This window comes from Artemia franciscana, chromosome 14 (assembly GCF_032884065.1).
Source record: "Artemia franciscana chromosome 14, ASM3288406v1, whole genome shotgun sequence".
Classification (NCBI taxonomy): Eukaryota; Metazoa; Arthropoda; class Branchiopoda; order Anostraca; family Artemiidae; genus Artemia; species Artemia franciscana.
Window position 1 is genome coordinate 34519789 of NC_088876.1, and position 14853 is coordinate 34534641.

General features: G+C 35.0%; 4 non-coding genes across 4 annotated transcripts; all 4 read right to left on the minus strand.

Annotated features, from left to right (window-relative positions):
- Positions 1-3389: 3389 nt before the first annotated feature.
- On the minus strand, positions 3390-3547 carry LOC136035898 (U1 spliceosomal RNA). The gene has a single exon (XR_010619547.1). It is a non-coding gene; the product is annotated as a U1 spliceosomal RNA (small nuclear RNA).
- A 725-nt stretch (positions 3548-4272) lies between these two features.
- Positions 4273-4469, minus strand: LOC136035914 (U2 spliceosomal RNA). Its single transcript, XR_010619561.1, has one exon. It is a non-coding gene; the product is annotated as a U2 spliceosomal RNA (small nuclear RNA).
- Positions 4470-6598: 2129 nt separating this feature from the next.
- Positions 6599-6714, minus strand: LOC136035886 (U5 spliceosomal RNA). Its single transcript, XR_010619536.1, has one exon. It is a non-coding gene; the product is annotated as a U5 spliceosomal RNA (small nuclear RNA).
- Positions 6715-7266: 552 nt separating this feature from the next.
- On the minus strand, positions 7267-7458 carry LOC136035915 (U2 spliceosomal RNA). The gene has a single exon (XR_010619562.1). It is a non-coding gene; the product is annotated as a U2 spliceosomal RNA (small nuclear RNA).
- Positions 7459-14853: the final 7395 nt, after the last annotated feature.

Here is a 14853-nt window from a genome sequence, read left to right on the forward strand (position 1 = left end):
CCTACTTGCTTACTACCGTCAAGAATTTGTGATAACCATGCAACTCTTATTGATAACATTTTCGCATCACAAAATTGTTTTCATACCCATATTATTTCAAACGATACGTCTGATCATTGTTTTGTTGTTTCTGACTTTTCTGGATCAGGAATCGAGCGTAAAAAGAGATCAAATAAAAGTTATAAGAGGGTAGTTCACCAAAAAAAAATAGATGAAATGAAAATAAATATAAGAGATATAGGTTGGAGTGATCTGTTAAATATTGAAGACCCGAATCAGTCAATTGTTTTATTTTATAGTAAGTTTAACCAAATATTTGACCGAGTATGTCCTTTGGTATTAAGAAAAAGTCAGGATGTACCTCGTAAGCTATGGGTTACTCAAAGCTTGTTAAATAATATAAAAGAAAAAAATAGATTATATAAGATAAATGCAGTATCCTAATGAAATTGATATTAAAAACTTTAAAAAACATAAAAATCGGTTAACTTTGTTCTCAGAGAGGCAGAAGCAAAATATTATCAAAAGAAATTTCGTAAATGCGATTCACCGCGGAAAACATGCAAAATAATAAATGAAAGAATAAATAATGTCAAAACAAGAAATATTCCATCCCACATTACAACTAATGAAGGACTTAAAATAACGGATGAGAGAGTAATGGCAGAAGCATTTGCTAACCATTTTAGGAAAATTGGACGTGATCTAGTGGATCAAATTTCTGCTGGGACACATAATCATAGAAAATATACTCCAAATAAATTAGATAAGACTATTTGTATGTACCCTATCCAGTTCTTGGAATTTCAAAGAGCTGTTACTAGTTTGAAAAACGGATTTTCGATAGGATGTGACGACATGTCGACTTCTCTGTTTAAAGAATTAGCTGAAGTACTTAGTCAGCCGCTTTTATTTGTTTTTAATTCTTGCATGAAAAATGGTGTTTTCCCAGTTTGTCTTAAAGTAGCTAAGGTTTTACCTTTGTTTAAAAAAGGAGATAAAGATAAACCAAATAATTACAGGCCTATTACTATTTTATTACCTATTTCTAAAGTTTGAAAAAATAATAAAGAGTAGATTTACTTCATTTCTGGTAAAGAATTTTTTTTCTCCCAATCAGTTTGGTTTCTTGCGTGGTAGGTCAACAGAGCAAGCAGTAGCTGCTTTGCATAATTTCTTATCAGATGCTATGGATGATGCTTATTTGTCGGCAACTATATTTTTTGACATTAAAAAAGCTTTTGATACAATAGAACATGCAATTCTTTTTAATAAGTTGGAAAATATAGGAATTCGTGGAATAGCTCTTGAGGTAGTGAGATCTTATTTATTAGAAAGAAGTTTTACAGTCCAAGTTGGTGAAGAATCATCTCATATTTTTCCTTTAGAAAATATAGGGGTTCCACCAGAGTCTATGTTGGGACTGTTAAATTTTTCTATATACATAAATGACCTTCCAAAATGTAGGCCTTCGGACAAAGAATTACCAATATTGTTTTCAGATGACACAGCAATTAGTTCGAAGGCTGGCAAAGAGGAGGACCTACAAATGGCCCTCGAAACTGTTGATTTTAATGTAAATTCTTGGTTTCATGCTTGTCGACTAATACCTAACCTAGAAAAGCCGGAATTTGTGGTTTCTGGGAGAAGTTTGAGAGCAGTGAAGTGAGTGTCATTTAAAACTATTAGTATTGGAACTTCCTTCATAAAAAGGGTGGATGTATTTAGATATTTAGGTATCTACTTTGACTCAACTCTGTCTTTTAAGACGCATATTAATAAACTCGAGGCAACAGTGCCCAGGAATCTCGGTTGTTTGCATAAATTAAATTTCCTGTTTCCTTACCAAATAATGAGAAAATTATATTTTTCATTAGTTGAATGCTATTTTCAATAATTGCCCGACTGTTTGGATGTTGACATTCCATTCACATTTACGAAAACTCCAAATTGTCCAAAACAAGGCGTGTGAGTTCTTGAGGTGTAATTCCTTCTTCTTTTTTCTCTCTCTTTTGTTAAAGAGACAAAACGATTTGCCTCCCTGTCTCTTTTGTATAAGATTTATGTATATCGTTTCTTGTTTAATAAAGTCTAAGTCTAATCAAAACAAACAAGAACAATTTTGAGTTATAATTTTTTATTGTTTTCTATGAGAATACCATTTAGGTCACTTTACCACCAAAGTATTTGAGAAACAGATTTTTCTTAAAAACGACAAAGGACACTTTTAAATAAACATATTCTCAGGTCTTTATAATAAACGCCATAAGAGCTTATCACACTTTTTAATTTCACTGAGAAAGAACTAAATACCAAAAGGAATTCTATCTATGGCATTTGACAATCAGTCAAAAATCACCAAGATGGTAAAACCTGAAAAAAGAAAATGATAATTAAGGTCGATCATTATAACTAACTAACTAAGACAAATAATATCCATGTGAAAAAGCTAACAAAAAATATACACAAAGACACTTGGACGGAGGCGGATAACGGGATATTTTCTCTAGGTTTCCTTCAAGTACCCACGTGAAAAAATCCCCAAAATACTATAAAATGTAGGAAGCTCTTTTTCGAGGATGTCGATAGCCATCACATAAACGTTCGTCAAACTCATCTCGAGGGATATACGCATCGTTCATTCTGTAAGGCCAAAATGTATGATGTCATATAATGGAACACCATTCATAATTCATCCACCGAGCGTGACCTATATTCATCGTTCTTCAGGAGAAACACTACAGTTCTACACTTTTTTTTCCACCGGTTTCGGTTTGTTTCGGGAATGTGGCAACCCTGCAATTTTAGGAAGAGGTTGAATTTCAAATCCGGCGGATCAATATGCAACTACATTTTGGAGAGTCGAGTATAATCATGCTGAGCTGAAAAGGATAGGTTTTGTTTGTTCTTGAGATGCTCCAGTGGAGAGCTCTATTCCAGCAGCACCAGCTTTTGGCACTTCGTCAAACTATCTTCTTAGAATGAGTAGAAAAAATGTGAAGATAAAAAAGAGCACATTCTCATGAGCCTGAAGTGCTGTTTTCTTCGGTTTTTTTCGCTGGAAGTTGTCATTTGACTTTATTTTATCTGAACATAAAAAGTGGTTCGAACCATAAAAAGTAGGGGGTTAATTTACTATTGGGCAGGAGGTGGGCAAGTGCGCCTTCCAGACCTTGGTTTTCCCCTCCCCCAAGCCTCATTTTGCCCCCGTCCCTTTGAAATTTATATTCTTCCGAAATCTTATCAAAACTAACGTCAACCTAAAAATCCAAGCATCTACAATTTTTTTTTTTTAAAGTATATTTTTACCTTTATAGTTCCATAAAATACCTTTATTTACGGCACTTTAAAAAAGCAAATGATATATATATATATATCTCCATTTAAGCTCCAGGCTTAAATGTCCCCCACTACCAAAAGTTACGCCGTTGAGTTATCCCCATTTAGGGTAATCAAAGGGGGTCAGCCAATCCGAAGTGCTATAGAAAGGCCTCACCCTGGGAGTCCCTCCTTCATGATCAAGGCAGCTTCCCAGGCAGGTAAGTATGATTTGGTAATAAACTAACCTTTTACTAATATCTTTCGACATAAATCTGGTTGCTTTAAATGCCATTCGGAAACTCTAATTTATTAAACACATGCAGCTTTAGAAAACTTTTTCACAGCAGTGAATCAAATCTCTAAATTATTTTTGAAAATAGCAATGTCCCATTTCATTTTCATATGCAAACGTCTTAATAATTTAAACGCAACTTTATCTTTATGAGAAAAGAAAATCAGGGGTTTCTCACTCTCTCATCAATACGACTGAAAAGTCGAAACTTAAATTTCTAAGAGCCCAGTGGCCGTTCTACTGACTATACCAATTATTTTCTCGCCAAAAACCATTGGGGCCTTTATCCATTACGAATATCAACAACTCACCGCAGAACCAAGTCGTCTGAGGCCAAAAACAATCACTTCAGCAATTTTATCGAATATTGGTTCAATATGAAATTTCAGCAGTTTATAATTATGAACTATTTTCGATAAAGATGCATGAGAACTTTGATCCAGCTTGGGCACTTTAAATTAACTATCCCGAGTAGTCACTGGCTTTTTTACCTTTTAATTTTTGTAAATTATATATACTGGTTCTTCTTTTCAGATGAAAAAAAATTCCGAATATATTCAATGACTACGTAACTACATGTGTATGCAGTTTCTCTTCAATTTGAATACCGTATAACGCATAGAATTGATTCGGATTTATGGACTTTGATTTCCCCTCGAAAGGGATGCGCCGATCCCGGAGGTACTGTAATACCGGGCATACGCGGGAAGGCAGCGGAGCAAGCCCAAACATCCCTCCGGTTTCCAAAATTCAGTTTAATATTCTGGGCCCCATATAGGGGCCGTGCAGTATCAGATATTAAGCTGATAAGAACAGATACTACACTTTGATCTTAGCCAAAAGGCCGAGAAGCGATAATTTGACAAGGATTGTCAAAGAGATTATAAGAATACGAATAACAAAGTTTGTCAAAAAATCAGTTTCGGTTGCAATGCTCAAATAATATTCAATTAACTTATTACTTTGTCTTTAGATTTTTATAAACAGTATGAAACATTTTCCATAATATCAAAGTTTATCTCAAAATTTTAATGGTAAACGATAAACTTTCCAATCGAAACTTGGACAAAATTGTCATTCAAAAAGCGAAAATCAGAAAAGATGAGCCTTAAATTAGAGATATATTGTCTTGTCCCTTTAGCTGACAATGTTCAGAACCAGGGAATGACGTTAATTCGCGGTAATTAAGGGGACGGAGGACAGATACAAGTATTTTTTATTTTTTATTTTCAAAATCCAGAGAGAACAATTCTCTTGTTTTTTCAATTGCTTTTACAAAAATACCCCAAAAACACAGCTTTATTTGCAATAAAAATTGTCAATCCACCAGTTGACATCACTGGTATTGGTCAAAAGCATCAATTCATGGAAACTGGAGGACAAGGCTGAATCCAGCAGGCTAATCCCCTATATTTTTGTCCGACTCTTTAAAACGTAACGCAATGAATTTAAACAAGTTTCCGATGGGTATTTTATTTTTTATTTTTCAATCACTCACTCCAAAATGATTTTCCAGACACAGCCCGGGAGAGATAAATCCAACCCTGGGCTTTATCAGATAAATGATTGCTTACTTTATTTTAAAACTATTTATCCTTTTCATTTGTCATTTACTTGATTAATTCTATAATTCCGTCTTATTACTAACAATGTAGCCAGAAGACTGTGTTGAAGAATAGATGGCCTTCAAGCATAATTCCAGTTTTATCGTAGAATTTGAGTCTAAGCTTATTAAACAACTGTAAGGTTTGAACCATAAAAAGTAGGGGGGTAATTTACTATTGGGCAGGAGGTGGGCAAGTGCGCCTTCCAGACCTTGGTTTTCCCCTCCCCCAAGCCTCATTTTGCCCCCGTCCCCTTGAAATTTAGTTTCTTCCAAAATCTTGTCAAAACTAACGTCAACCTAAAAATTCAAGCATCTACAATTTTTTTTAAGTATATTTTTACCTTTATAGTTCTATAAAATACCTTTATTTATGCCACTATAAAAAAGCAAATGATATACATATATATATATATATATATATATATATATATATATATATATATATATATATATATATATATATATATATATATGCATTTAAGCTCCAGGCTTCTCCTTCCTCAGAGACCCTTTTCTCGTTCTCCCTTTACATGGAGAATCGCCTGTTGATTCAAGTGTTTTTTTGTTTTTTTTCAAAATCCAGAGTGAACAATTGTCTTGTTTTTTCACTTGCTTTCACAAAAATACCCCAAAAAATATATTTTTATATTATATAAAATATATTATATATATTTGTGTTATATTTGCATTTAAGGGCCAGGCTTCTCCTTCCTCAGAGACCCTTTTCTCGTTCACCCTTCACATGGAGAATCGCCTGTTGATTCTCTTTTCCCTTCACACACAGAGCATTGTCTCTTGAATCGTTTTCTCCCGCCAGACAGAGTAGTGTGTTTAGAAGCCCATGGAATCCCCAAATCAAAGAATTTGCCCCTATAAAATATCAAAACTCCTCATTTTAGAGGAACCTCCTAAACTGGAATGGAAATACTGTTCTTAGACGAGGGAGGAATGAGGACCCCAAGAGAATGGGGACTCAAGAGCACCTAGGACTTGGAAAGTTATTGCACCAAACCAAGAGCGCCTTCGAGCATCACTTACCCGCCCAAAATTCGCTTCCCTGGTTGTAATCTGCAAAAGATAACAGCAAATGCTTAGCCAGCAACTTGTCAACTGAAGAGCTATAGCCAACTAGGCAAATAACACTAATCACGTCTACTTCACTATAATCATAGCTTATTTAGATACCTCTGGAAGGTGTGCCATATTTCACAATTACTGTCCCTTTTCGCTATCTGCCCATAACTTCACAATTTGTTTTTCATTTTTGAAAAGATTGGATTTTTGTTCATATTCTGCATTTTCCAGGGTTAGCCTACTTGTCCGACCCCCTAATCATGAGATACGTAGTCTAGAAATATTCAAACATACTACAATAGTATAGGCTAGTCTGCCTTTCGGCATTCAAAAATTTGTTAAGACTCATCAAGTGCCCCTCCCCAAGATAATCTTTAGTAAAAGGCGAAAGATTAACTCGAAATGAGGAGAGGCCAGAGCTATGAAAATTGCCAAGATTGACTTTAGTATATAAAAATAAATCCTAGTAAATCCTCATGTTTTTTTTAACAAGGTTCGAAAGCAACAAAAATCTAATATTCCACCAATTAAATACGGGCCAAAAAATCGTATAATGAGAAAACATATTCAATGAGCAGCAATTCATGGGCAACTTTAATGACATGGTATCAAAACTACATCCGCAGAAAATAATATAAATATTCAGTAATCAGGCACTTATCAAACATAGATAATTTTTAGTTTGATATGTTGCCAATGCAATTGACTTGATGAAATGTGTGGTGACCAAGGGTATTTCACTTTTTAAGACTAGCCTTTGTGACTTAATCTAAATTTCAGCAATTCGATTCCTGGTTGAATTTAAAAATCAGTATTTAATAATTACAGAGTATTTTTAAAAATTACTACTAAAATTACTGTACATAAATATTCAATGACTAGGTAACTACATGTATGTGCAGTTTCTCTTCTATTTGAATACCGTATAACGCATAGAATTGATTCGGATTCATGGACTTTGATTTCTTCTCGAAAGGGATGCGCCGATCCCGGAGATTTTGCAATACCGGGCCCACACGTGAAGGGAGCGGTGCATGTCCCGACATCCCTCCGTTTTCCAAAAATCATTTTAATGTTCTTGACCCCATATAGGGGCCGTATCAGATACTAAGCTGATAAGAACAGATACTACACCTTTATCTTAGTCAAAAGGCTGAGAAGCGATAATTTGACAAGGATTGTCAAAGACTTTATAAGAATGCAAATAACAAAGTTTGTCAAAAAATCAGTTTCGGTTGCAATGCTCAAATAATATTCAATTAACTTATTACTTTGTCTTTAGATTTTTATAAACAGTATGAAACATTTTCCATAATATCAAAGTTTATCTCAAAATTTTAATGGTAAACGATAAACTTTCCAATCGAGACTTGGACAAAATTGTCATTCAAAAAGCGAAAATCAGAAAAGATGAGCCTTAAATTAGAGATATATTGTCTTGGCCCTTTAGCTGACAATGGTCAGAACCAGGGAATGACGTTAATTCGCGGTGATTAAGGGGACGGAGGACAGATACAAGTATTTTTATTTCAAACAGTTCGTGGTAACGAACTGTAGTAAGGAGCGATCCGGCTCAATAGTAACCAAAACTCTAAAAAATTGAATTTTGATATCAATAGCTACATCAAAAGAATCGCATTTTAATGCTGATTTTAAATATATAAGTTTCATCAAGTTTAGTCTTACCCATCAAAAGTTACGAGCCTGAGAAAATTTGTCTTATTTAGGAAAATAGGGGGAAACACCCCCTAAAAGTCGTAGGATCTTAACGAAAATGACACCATCAGATTCAGCGTATCAGAGAACCCTACTGTAGAAGTTTCAAGCTCCTATCTACAAAAATGTGGAATTTTGAATTTTTTGCCAGAAGACAAATCACGGGTGCGTGTTTATTTGTTTGTTTGTTTTTTTTGTTTTTTTTTCTTTTCTTTTCCCCAGGGGTCATCGTAACGACCAAGTGGTCCTAGAATGTCGCAAGAGGGCTCATTCTAACGGAAATGAAAAGTTCTAGTGCCCTTTTTAAGTGACCAAAAAAATTGGAGGGCACCTAGGCCCCCTCCCACGCTCATTTTTTCTCCAAAGTCAACAGATCAAAATTTTTAGATAGCCATTTTGATCCGCATAGTCAAAAACCATAATAACTATGTCTTTGGGAATGACTTACTCCCCCAAAGTCCCTGGGGGGTGGGGCTGCAACTTACAAACTTCGACCAGTGTTTACATATAATAATGGTTATTGGGAAGTGTACAGTCGGTTTCAGGGGATTTTTTTTTGGTTTTGGGGGTGGGGTTGAGGGGAGGGGGCTATGTGGGAGGATCTTTCCATGGAGAAATGTGTCATGGGGGAACAGAAATTCAATGAAAAGGGCGCAGGATTTTCTAAAATTACTATAAAAAAACAATGAAAAAATAAACATGGAAAACTTTTTTCAATTGAAAGTAAAGAGTAGCATTGAAACTTAAAACGAACAGAGATTATTACGCATATGAGGGGTTCTAAAAATACTTTAGCATAAAGAGCGAGGTATTTAGGAGGAGATAAATACCTCGCTCTTTATGCTATAGTATTTTTAGTAATTTCAACTATTCATTCTACGGCCTTTCTGATTCAGGGGTTATTCTTAAAGAATTGGGACAAAACTTGCGATTTAGTGTAAAGAACGAGGTATTAACGAGGGTACAAACCCTCTCATATACATAATAAAAATTAAAGAATATAAAAGTTTGTTACGTAAGATAATTCTTAAGTTACGTATATTTTTTACTAATAGAAAAATTCGTTAAAAATAAAAATTTATAGTTGCCTTTTTATGTAACCGAAAAATTGCATGGCAACTAGGCCTCCTTTCCCATCCCTTATTTCTCAAAATCGTCTGATCAAAACTAAGAGAAAGCCATTTAGCCAAAAAAGGAATTAATATGCAAATTTCATTTTAATAATTTATGTGTGGAGAGCCAAAATCAAACATGCATTAATTCAAAAACGTTCAGAAATTACATAAAAAAAACTAGTTTTTTTAACTGAAAGTAAGGAGCGACATTAAAACTTAAAACGAACAGAAATTACTCCGTATATGAAATGGGTTGTCCCCTCCGCAATCCCTCGCTCTTTACGCTAAAGTTTGACTCTTTGCCACAATTCTGCTTTTTAATACAATTAAAAGCTTTAGCGTAAAGAGCGAGGGATTGCGGAGGGGACAACCCATTTCATATACGGAGTTATTTCTGTTCGTTTTAAATTTTAATGTCGCTCCTTACTTTCAGTTAAAAAAAACTAGTTTTTTTTTATGTAATTTTTTTCAAAATCCAGAGAGAACAATTCTCTTGTTTTTTCACTTGCTTTTACAAAAATACCCCAAAAACACAGCTTTATTTGCAATAAAAATTGTCAATCCACCAGTTGACATCACTGGTATTGGTCAAAAGCGTCAATTCATGGAAACTGGAGGACAAGGCTGAATCCAGCAGGCTAATCCCCTATATTTTTGTCCGACTCTTTAAAACATAACGCAATGAATTTAAACAAGTTTCCGATGGGTTTTTTATTTTTCAATCACTCCCTCCAAAATGATTTTCCAGACACAGCCCGGGGGAGATAAATCCACCCCTGGGCTTTATCAGATAAATGATTGCTTACTTTATTTTAAAACTATTTATCAGAGTTTTGGAAGAAACATATAGTTATTGAATTCTTAATGCAAGAGACTTTCAGGGGAAGTGAATTTGACCAGGGGGATCCTAAAAAGAGCACCGAGTTTTGGAAGAAACGTATTGATTAGTGGATTCTTAATGTAAGAAATTAGATGTTTTTTCTCTCATCAGCTTAAAAATTCTCTTAAATGATGATTATATTCAAAAGTGTATATAGGATGGATTAAGACCTATAGAAGATCAAAAATACAGCAGACATTTAATCCATATTAATAAATATTTACTAGATGAATACAAGATTTATTTGATGTTTTCCAGTGGAATTGTCTACTGATTGTTTTGGGTACTTGGCTGAATGACCGTATTTCATACAATAGGCTTTACGAAAAGTTTGGTTCAATCCCGCTTTCTATTGCTATAATGAGAGAAAGGTTGAGATGGCTAGGACACGTTCTGCGTCTGAGGGTCGAAAGATTGCCAAAGATTGTTCTTTTCAGCCAAACATTTAGTGCTAAACGAATAAGCGGGTCGTCTCAAAATGGGGTAGGAGGACGTCATAAAGAAAGACATAAAGGAAATGTGAACTTACTGGGAGGGTATAAAGAGGGAGGCTTTGAATACATTGGGTATAGAGGAGGAGCGTGCATAGCTGTGTTGGCCTCAGGTGGCTTGGTGCTGCGTTGATTTTTTAGTATTAGTAGTATGGATAAAAGTCTCCCCGTCCCAATAATTCCAAAATTTTGTAGTAAACTATTATTTAAAAATTAAGGCTAAATCTATAGCTAGTTATTTATTGTAATGACTGTTCTTTTTAGGTATCATTTATTTATTGATGCTGGTAGTTGTATTCTTGGTAGATTTTTTGATTCTACTTTTGTTCTTTTTCGGTTTAGTGGAGTTCTATTTATTTTTGAAAAACTTATTTTGTGGAAAAAGTTTTTTTTTTATTTGAAAGTGTACAGACCTTTTCAGGGAGATTCCCCGGGCAAACCCTCCAACAAGGTTGACTCAAGTTTGGCAATGTGTAGTGACATGCATGCGTGGAGAGGTGTAGCATAAATGGGAGACAGTAACAACGGCAATCAAAGGGGTAAAATTAACCTTGACTTGATGTCCACCAAATTGGATAATCTGTCTTGGCTTTTTCTACAATTGGCCATGACTTTGACTTTTCCCACAACTATTCCCTTTTTTAATGGAATTAAAAAAAAAAAAAATTTTAGTGGAGTTTTATGGTATTTTTGAAAAACTTATTTTGTGGAAAAAGTTTTTTTTAATTAATCATAAGAAAAACATACAAGTTACTAAAATAAATGAATAAATAAGTCTTAAAATGAATATGCAAATCGAGCTTAACATGAAAAAAAATATTTGACAATTGAAGTGAAATGAAACCTAAAACGAACTGAATTTGAATAAACAATTATAACAAAAACAAAACATACAAAAATTACTAAAATAAATGGATAAATAAATTTTAAAACGAGAAAACTAAAACTGAATATGCAAATCAAGCTTGAAACGAACAAAAAATTACCATAAACAACAGTTTGGTTATTTCAGCTTAGTTATATTTTTGATACAGTTATAAGAATATGTAAATAGCAAAAAGTATTTGTAGAAGTTATTAAAATTCCTCTTGACAGGTAATGTCGGCATGAGGAGCAGCATTTTCACTTCCTTTGGTAGCGTTTTGTCAATCAGAGTACGGCTCGCACATGTCTGAAGGTACAATTAAGGATTCAAGAGATATTCCTGAACGGCAATAAGCTGGGTCAACCTTCAATCACTTTTGTCTCTTAAAAATCGAATGAGCTTCTTTTGAACTTTCCACGACAACAGCACGTTTTTAGGTTAGAACAAAAATAGAAAAAAACAAAATATTGTGCACATATTACTCTTTACTTATGCATGTACTATTGTGAGTTACTAATCATGGCGACACTAGAACCACAAGATCCAGACGAGTGGTGCTAATCTCCTTTTCATAGCCCTTCAGCGATAAAGTAGAAGTTGGAGGCCAGACATTCTGTGCTTTCGCCCACCCTTGCTCCTTACTCTCTCCAGATTTTTCCAGGTGCCCAATTAAACCTGGGTTGACCCTGGCTGAGCTAGTAGGTGCTATTAAGCTACCTATCATTTCTGCTCGTTGTAAGTTTCAATAAAAAAAGGAATTTATATCTGCTGAATTTAGTTTTGGGTTATTGATTGATTTTCAAAAGGCTATCACAAGCTCTAATAGAGCCGAATTTGCTTCATATGTCAAAAAAGAGAAGGCAAAACAAGGAAACAAAAAATATAGCAAGACAAAAATAAAATTAATACCTAAAAAGTATAAATATGGTCAATAAAAATTAAACGCAAAAAACAGAAAAAACAAGTCCAAGAACTAAAATGGACGTTATGCAATTAATCGGAAAAATTGAAACACAAAAGATGTGGGATAAGATGAAATACCACATACTAAAAGAACAAGAGCTAAGAGCTCATATGACACTTATGACGAGGTCGGAAGAGCCAAGAGCTAAGAGCTCATATGGTGTGAGCTCTAGAAAAATTCTAAGAATCAATACATTGCTTTAAAAGGAAAATCAGAGGCTTAATGCGGGTCAGGATTTAAAATAAGAGCTCTGAGTCACTAGGTTCTTCTAAATATGAAAATTCATTAAGATCCGATCACTCACTCGCAAGTTAAAAATACCTCAATTTTTCTAATTTCTCCTCTCCCTTCAGCCCCTCAGATGTTTGAATCGGGGAAAACAACTTTGTCAAGTCACTTTGTACAGCTCCCTGACACGCCTACCAATTTTCATCGTCCTATCACGTCCAGAAGCACAAAACTTGCCAAAGCACTGAACCCCACCATCTAACACCCCCAAAGAAAGCGGATCCAATCCGGTTACGTCAGTCACGTATCTACGATATTCATTAGCATTTTCAAAGATTTCTGGTTTCTCCCTCCAGCTCCCCCCAATGTCAACAGATCTTGTCGGGATTTGAAATAAGAACTCTGGGACATGAGTCCCTTCTAAATATCAAATTTCTTTAAGATCCGGTCAACCGTTCTTAAGTTAAAAATGCCTCAATTTTTCTACTTTTCCAAATTAACAACCCCCAGCTCCCCAAAAGAGAACGGATCCGTACCAATTATTTCAATCTTTAAGACCATACTGTCAAATTCTTGCTTTCATGAAAAATAATTTTAAAAAAGGAATGAAAATATTAATCAAGCTTCAAGGAAAATAAACAATTATCAAAAAAAAAATGATTTGCAACAATTAACTTAGTTTTATTTTTTTTTTAAAAGATATAATTTTTCCTAATTTTAAATCCATTCGTTTTAAATGTATAAGTGAATCAATTGGATCAACAAAACTTTTATTTATTTTTCAAAAAAGAAGAGAGAGGCTAACTATAAACTTATATTATATATACCAATAATGTTAATCTCGTATCTATAACTTGTGCTTATTCTTCCCATCAAGTTTCATCTCGAGATCTTCACTCTAAGTGTTTTCCAAGATTTCCAGTTTCCAAGATTTCTGTTTCCCCCCTCCAACCCTCTATGTCCCCGGATCAGATTCGGATTGAAAATGGAGCATCTGAGACATAGGATTCTTCTATATATCAAGTTTCATTGAGATCCGATCACCCATTCGTAAGACACCTCGATTTGACGTTTTCCAAGAATTCCGGCTCCCCCCTCCAACTCCCTTCAATGTCACCGGATCTGGTCGGGATCTAAAATAAGAGCTTTAAAGCACAAGACCCTTTTAGATACCAAATTTCATTATGATCTGATCACCCGTTCGTAAGTTACAAATACCTCATTTTTTCTAATTTTTCCGAATTAACCAGCCCCCCCCCAACTCCACCAAAGAGAGTGAATCTGGTCCGGTTATATCAGTCACCTATCTTGGACTTGTGCTTATTCTTTCCACCAAGTTTCATCCTGATCACTCCGCTTTAAGCATTTCCCAAGATTTTTGGTCCCCCTCTCCCGCTAATGACACTGGACCCGGTCGGGATAAAAAATAAGAGATCTAAGTTTCGAGGTCCTTCTAAATATGAAATTTCATTAAGATATGGTCACTCTTTCGCAAGTTAAAAATGCTCATTTTTTCTAATTTTTAGAATTACCCCCCCCCCCAACTCCCCCAAAGAGAGCAGATCCGTTCCAGTTATGTCAATCCCGTGTCTAGGACTTGTGCTTATTTTTCCCACCAATTTCCATCCCGATCCCTCCACTCTAAGCATTTTCCAAGAGTTTAGGTACCGCCCCCCCCAACACCCCCTTCACCGGATGAGGTTGAAATTTAATATAACAGCTCTGAGACATGATATCCTTCCAAAGACCAAATTTCATTAAGATCCGATCACTCCTTCGTAAGTAAAAAATACCTCAGTTTTCTAATTTTACAGAAATAACCCTCCCCCTCCACTCCCCCAAAGAGAGCAGATCCGTCCCGGTTATATCAATCACGTATCTAGGACGTGTGCTTATTTTTCCCACCAAATTTCATCCCGATCCCTCCAATCTAAGTGTTTTCCAGGATTTTCGGTTCCCCCCTCAATTTCCCCCAATGTCACCGCATCCAGTCGGAATTTAAAATAAGAACTCTGAGACACGATATCCTTCCAAAATCCAAATTTCATTAAGATCCGATCACTCCTTCGTAAGTTAAAAGTAACGCATTTTCTAATTTTTTCAGAATTAACCCCCCCCCCAACTCCCCCAAAGGGAGCAGATCCGTCCTAGTTATGTCAATCACGTATCTAGGACCTCTGCTTATTTTTCCCACCAAGTTTCATCCCTATCTTTCCACTTCAAGCGTTTTCCGAGATTTTTGGTTCACCCCCTCAATTCCCCCCAATGTCACTAGATTCAAATCAATTATTCAATTCAATT